The sequence below is a fragment of the Neophocaena asiaeorientalis genome, unplaced genomic scaffold (genome assembly GCF_003031525.2).
Source record: "Neophocaena asiaeorientalis asiaeorientalis breed wild unplaced genomic scaffold, Neophocaena_asiaeorientalis_V1.1 scaffold89, whole genome shotgun sequence".
Taxonomy (NCBI): Eukaryota; Metazoa; Chordata; class Mammalia; order Artiodactyla; family Phocoenidae; genus Neophocaena; species Neophocaena asiaeorientalis.
Window position 1 is genome coordinate 5,386,196 of NW_020172592.1, and position 6,822 is coordinate 5,393,017.

At 41.5% G+C, this 6,822-nt stretch overlaps 1 non-coding gene and 1 pseudogene across 1 annotated transcript; both read right to left on the bottom strand.

Annotated features, from left to right (window-relative positions):
• Positions 1 to 5,088: 5,088 nt before the first annotated feature.
• LOC112395362 (U6 spliceosomal RNA) lies at positions 5,089 to 5,195 on the bottom strand. The gene has a single exon (XR_003002365.1). It is a non-coding gene; the product is annotated as a U6 spliceosomal RNA (small nuclear RNA).
• An 80-nt stretch (positions 5,196 to 5,275) lies between these two features.
• Positions 5,276 to 6,580, bottom strand: LOC112395336 (nucleosome assembly protein 1-like 1 pseudogene; annotated as a pseudogene).
• Between the last annotated feature and the right edge of the window lie 242 nt (positions 6,581 to 6,822).

The window sequence follows — 6,822 nt, forward strand, 5'->3', positions numbered from 1 at the left end:
GAATGTTTTCCGCACTCTTACTTTTCTCTGCCCTATGTAATGCTATTGAAGTAATATAGGCACAGATGGGGTTATAATGAAAAGTCACAGTTCCTTGCTTCACTCCTCCCTGAGACAGCTGTGTCAATTTTATTTTTAATAATGCTTAGTTCCCTACTAATCTTAGGGAACTAAGAATTATTTGACTTAGTTCCCTAATTTTTAATTAATTAATTAATTAATTAATTTTTGGCTGCATTGGGTCTTTGTCGCTGCACGCAGGCTTTCTCTAGCTGCAGCGAGCGGCGGGCTAGTCTTTGTTGCGGTGCTCGGGCTTCTCATTGCGGTGGTTTCTCTTGTGGCGGAGCACTGGCTCTAGACGCGTGGGCTTCAGTAGTTGTGGCTTGCAGGCTCTAGTGTGCAGGCTCAGTAGTTGTGGCGCACGGGCTTAGTTGCTCCGCGGCATGTGGGATCTTCCCAGACCAGGGCTCAAACCCGTGTCCCCTGCCTTGGCAGGCAGATTCTTAACCACTACACCACCATTGATTTAGATATTTCCTTATATCTTCATAGCCAAGACCTCCCAAATCTATCTACTTAGTTCCCAATCGTGGTGGTAATTTCTGAGGTGAATATGAGCTTTATTTGTATTTTGCAATTTTAAACTTAGTTTCCTCATAAAAATTTTTTTTCCATAATACTTTGAGATGGAAAGGTTGATGTGAACCTTCAACCACAGTTTTATGTTAGGAAAGGTAATTGAAAAACATTTTTATGAAGATTGCTACCCCAGGGCAAGATTTCAAGATTTTAATGTGTCTGCTGTTGATAGAGCTAAACATATATAACATCTACTTTTTTTTTTTTTTCCTGCGGTACGCGGGCCTCTCACTCTTGTGGCCTCTCCCGTTGCGGAGCACAGGCTCCGGACGCACAGGCTCAGCGGCCATGGCTCACGAGCCCAGCCGCTCCACAGCATGTGGGATCTTCCCGGAGTGGGGCACGAACCCGTATCCCCTGTATCGGCAGGCGGACTCTCAACCACTGCACCACCAGGGAAGCCCTAACATCTACTTTAAAAAAAAAAATTTTTTTTTAATTGAAATATAGTTGGTTTACAATGTTGTGTTAGTTTCAGGTGTACAGCGAAATGATTCAAAAATATATATTCTTTTTGTACATTCTCTATTATAGGTTATTACAAGATATTAAGTATGGTTCCCTGTAGGTCCTTGTTGGTTATCTATTTTATATATAGTAGTGTGTATATTTTAATCCCAAACTCCTAATTTATCCCTCCCCTCCTTTCCCCTTTGGTAACTACAAGTTACAAAACTATATGACTGTGAGTCTATTTCTGTTTTGTAAATAACTTCATTTGTATCATTTTTTTAGATTCCACATATAAGTGAAATAATATGATATTTGTCTTTCTCCGTCTGGCTTACTTCACTTTGTATGATAACCTCTAGGTCCATCCACATTGCTGCAAATGGCATTATTTTTTCTTTTTTATGGCTGAGTAATATTCCATTGTATATATATACCACATCTTTATCCATTCATCTGTCGATGGACAGTTAGGTTGCTTCCATATCTTGGCTACTGTAAATAGTGCTGCAATGAACATTGGGGTGCATGTATCTTTTCGAATTATGGTTTTCTCCAGGTATATGCCCAAGAGTGGGATTGCAGGATCATATGTGGTAGTTCTGTTTTTAGTTTTTTAAGGAACCTCCATACCGTTCTCCATAGTGGCTGTACCAATTTACATTTCCACCAACAGTGTAGGAGGGTTCCTTTCTTTCCACACCCTCTCCAGTATTTATTATTTGTAGATTTTTTTTTGATGTTGGCCATTCTGACCAGTGTGAGGTTATCACTGTAGTTTTGATTTGCATTTCTGCAGTAATTAGCGATGTTGAGCATCTTTTCATATGCCTTTTGGCCATCTGTATGTCTTCTTTGGAGAAATGTCTTTATTTTTAATTTTTTTTAAAAAACATATAGACACTATACATAGAATTTTGCCTTCAGAACTGCTTTGATTTTATTTTCTTTTTTTCATTTTTTTCTTTTTTTGGCCGTGCCGCACAGCTTTCAAGATCTTAGTTCCATGACCAAGGATCGAACCCCAGGGCCCCGGCAGTGAAAGCGCCAAGTCCTAACCACAGGACCCCGCAGGGAACTCCCTGAAGAAATTTTTTTTTTTTAAATAAATAAATTTATTTATGTATTTATTTTTGGCTGTGTTGGGTCTTCGTTGCTGTGCGCGGGCTTTCTCTAGTTGTGGTGAGCGGGGGCTAGTCTTCGTTGCAGTGTGCGGGCTTCTCACTGTGGTCGCTTCTCTCGTTGCAGATACGGGCTCTAGGCGCACGGGCTTCAGTAGTTGTGGCACACGGGCTCTAGAGCATAGGCTCAATAGTTGTGGTGCACGGGCTTCGTTGCTCCGCGGCATGTGCAATCTTACCGGACCAGGGATCGAACCCATGTGCCCTGCGTTGGCAGGTGGATTCTCAACCGCTGCACCACCAGGGAAGCCCCAAAAATGTCTTTTAAGATCTTCCACCCATTTTTTTTTTTTTTCCTGCGGTACGCAGGCCCCTCACTGCCGTGGCCTCTCCCACCGCGGAGCACAGGCTCCGGACTCGCAGGCCCAGCGGCCATGGCTCACGGGTCCAGATGCTCCGCGCACGGCATGTGGGATACTCCCGGACCAGGGCACGAACCCGCGTCCCCTGCATCGGCAGGCAGACTCCCAACCACTGCGCCACCAGGGAAGCCCCCACCCATTTTTTGATTCGGTTGTTTGTTTATAACAACTACTTTTTAAAAAGATGTTGAACTTTATAATGAGGGAATCAGGTGTGTACCATTTGAACCTCCCAATCAATCTTAGTACCATTAAAAGTGAGATAATAAAAAATAAGTGAGATAATCAGACATGGTATACTTCTTGAGGTGACGCAATAGGAACTACAAAGCACCTTCTATAAGTATTTATGATTCCTCCAAATTGAACTCAAGTCTAATTAAGCCTTAGCTCTAACCAACAGTTTATAGGAAATACAGGGAATAGAAAAAGAAGTTTAAAAAAGCGCACCAGAACACCAAGAAGTAATCAGGTTTCATAGGACAAATAGCCTAATTTCCCCAACAAATTGAATAAATTTAAAAACAAGGGACTTCCCTGGTGGCAGGGTGGTTAAGAATCCACCTGCCAATGCCAGGGACACAGGTTGAAACTCTGGTCCGGGAAGATCCCACATGCTGTGGATGCAACTAAGCCCGTGCACCACAACTACTGAAGCCCTTACACCTAGAGCCCGTGGTCCTCAACAAGAGAAGCCACTGCAATGAGAAGCCTGTGCACTGTATCTAACAGTAGCCCCCGCTTGCCGCAACTAGAGAAAGCCTGTGCGCAGCAACGAAGATGCAATGCAGCCAAAAAGAAAGAAAGAAAGAAAGAATGCTTATTATTATTATTTTTTAAGAATGCTTATTTTAAAAAAATCAATAAAAACAAGTGTGTAAGGGGGAAGGTGGACTATCAAAGACTAAAAGTCGGGACTTCCCTGGTGGCACAGTGGTTAAGAATCCGCCTGCCAGTGCAGGGGACACGGGTTCAATCCCTGGTGGGGGAAGATTCCATATGTTGCGGAGCAACTAAGGCCATGCTCACAACTACTGAGCCTGCGCTCTAGAGTCCACAAACCACAATGACCGAAGCCTGAATGCCACAGGTACTGAAGCCCACGTGCCTAGAGCCCGTGCTCCTCAACAAGAGAAGCCACCGCAATGAGAAGCTCGTGCACTGTAACGAAGATAAATTAATTAATTAATCTATTATTTAATTTAATCAATAAAATAATTAAATCAAGATAAAATAATTAAAATAAAATAATTAAATTATAATTATTAACAATTAAATTAATTAATTTTATAAAAGACTAAAAGTCTTAAGAGACATAATCAAATATGTACCTCATGATCTTGATTCAAACCAATTGTTTTAAGGCAGCAAAATCTGAATTAAGCCTGGGAATTTGATCGTATTCAGGAATTAATATTAGTAGATGTGATAATGGTATGGTGGATATATTTAAAGAAAAAAGTCTTTACCACAAAATGACATATCTGGGACTTGCTTTAAATTATTCCAGAAAAAACCCCAAATAAATAAATATTGTGAATATGGGGAGGATAATGACTGCTAAAATTCAGTAGTGGGTACACAGGGTTCATAATGGAAACAAAGGGTTATTCTCTTTACTTTTCTGTTTTAAAATTTCCATAATAGTTAAAAAAAAATATTGGAAGAAATTACTTTTCTTGTGTCATTTTAAACTGATACAGGGTACTTCCCTGGTGGCGCAGTAGTTAAGAATCTGCATGCTGATGCAGGGGACCCGGGTTCGAGTCCTGGTCTGGGAAGATCCCACATGCCGTGGCGCAACTAAGCCCGTGCACCACAACTACCGAAGCCGGTGTGCTCTAGGCCTGTGCTCCACAACAAGAGAAGCCACTGCAATGAGCAGCCCCCACACCACAATGAAGAATAGACACTGCTCGCCAGAACTAGAGAAAGCCTGCATGCAGCAACAAAGACCCAACACAGCCAAAAAAATAATAATAAGATTTTATATATATATATATATATATATATACATATATATATATATATATATAAACTGATATGGAAAGCACTTTCAAAAGAAAAAGTCAAAAACTGTTTTTCACAGCCTTACAATAAATAACATTTCAGAGACAGTACTTTGAAGTATAATAATTATTTGAACAGACAAGTACTATTTTTGTCTTTTCATTTTAAAATAATTCCAAGCTAATTTTTTATTTTTATTTTTTTGGGGTACGCGGGCCTCTCACTGTTGTGGCCTCTCCCGTTGCGGAGCACAGGCTCCGGACGCGCAGGCTCAGCGGCCATGGCCCACGGGCCCAGCCGCTCCGCGGCATGTGGGATCTTCCCGGACTGGGGCACGAACCCATGTCCCCTGCATCGGCAGGCGGACTCTCAACCACTGTGCCACCAGGGAAGCCCTTTTTTTTTAGATTCCATATATACGTGTTAGCATGCGGCATTTGTTTTTCAAAAATATGGAACGCTTCACGAATTTGCGTGTCATCCTTGCACAGGGGCTATGCTACTCTTCTCTGTATCGTTCCAATTTTAGTATATGTGCTGCCGAAGCAAGCACTCTCTCTCTTTCTTCCTCTCTTTCTCTTTCTTTCTTTCTTTTTAATTATATTTGACATTTTTATTTTAGGCTGCAAAACAGAAATGAGCAAACAAACAACAAAAAACTTGAAATAGGCTTGTCAAATGATGTAAATTCATCCTTTCCAGGGAAGCAGAAGGTAGACCATTGTGCTTCACTGCTGCTTGCACTCTGCTGGGTTTTGATCCTTCTTTGGGTCATAGTCTGGATCATTTTCCTCATCTCCTTCTTCTTCCCCTTCCTCATCCGCTTCTTCCCCTTCTTCATCATAATCATCATCATCATCTTCAATAGCTTCTCCAGTAAAGTATATTGATCTTGATTGTGTGCTCTGATCTTGGGATTATGCGCTCACGTAAAAAGTGACCAATATCAAAGTCCTCAGCAAGGATAGCTTCAGCAGCATCATCCAGATCTCCACTCTCAGGAACTTCAGGAGGGGCAAAAAAATTAAAGAAAGAGTCATTAGAAACTGTTTTGGTCACAGTATGAACTGTCCCACGTCCCTTGTGTTTCTGCTTCTTCTTAATGATTTTCAAAGTCACATTCTTCCCTTTTTTCCAATCTATCTGGCACCCTGTGCAACCCATAATTTCTGGTCCATCAAAAGAAAACGGATCATCTGGTTCTGACCTCATCCTATACGTCTTTGTCAACACTTCATTTGTGAAATATTCATTGGGTTCAAAGTGAAATTCTAAGACAAAACCCATAGGCTGACCAGCATCTGAGAACTTCACTTTAATATCTTTCAAGTGCTTCAGAATAGGTTCATCATGTTCCTGAACCATATCACTGAGCAAGTCAACATTCTTAAAAATGGGCAACCAAAAGTCAAGAATTCCTTTGGGGTCTTCTTTTTCTTCATCCTTTTTCTCATCTTTAGTCTTGGCCTTTTCTTTTAGTTCCTCTGAAATTTCATCTTCCTCATCTGGCTTCCATTCACATTCTTCTTCTGCAGGTTCATAAATGGCATTGATGATCTCAAATCGCTTATCAAATGGAGATTGATAGAGAACAACATACTTTCTTTCAACATCATGAACTTCCTCATAGAACTTGGCTTCTATCTGTGCATATTTAACTTGAAGGTCTTTGAGAGCATTCACGCGTCTTTTAACTACCCTAGGAAAGCTTTCAATGTGTCCTGTTGGTGTTTCTACCAGACCATCAAGTCTTTCTTGAAGGACTGCAAGAATCTGAGGATTTTGCATCATCTGAACAGTCAGCTGATGTGCTTTGATTTTTGTTTCTTCACCAGTTTCTTCTTCTTCTACTTCTTCAACGTCGTCCAAATCTTGATCAAGTTCAGACTGTTCTTTGTTGTCTATGTCTGCCATGTTGTATGAGCGCCAAATATTGGTGGCTAGCACGGGGAGCCAGGCGGCTGGAGCTGCGCAGGCAGCGACTCCGGACGGCGACGGGAGGAGCAGAAGGCGGTGTGGCGAGCAGATGGTGCTAAAAAAGCTCTTTCTTTAAAAAAAAAAAAAATTATTTATTTTTGGCTGCGTTGGGTCTTCATTGATGCGCGTGGGCTTTGCCTAGTTGCGGAGAGCAGGGACTACTCTTCGTTGAGGTGTACAGGCTTCTCATTGTGGTGACTTCT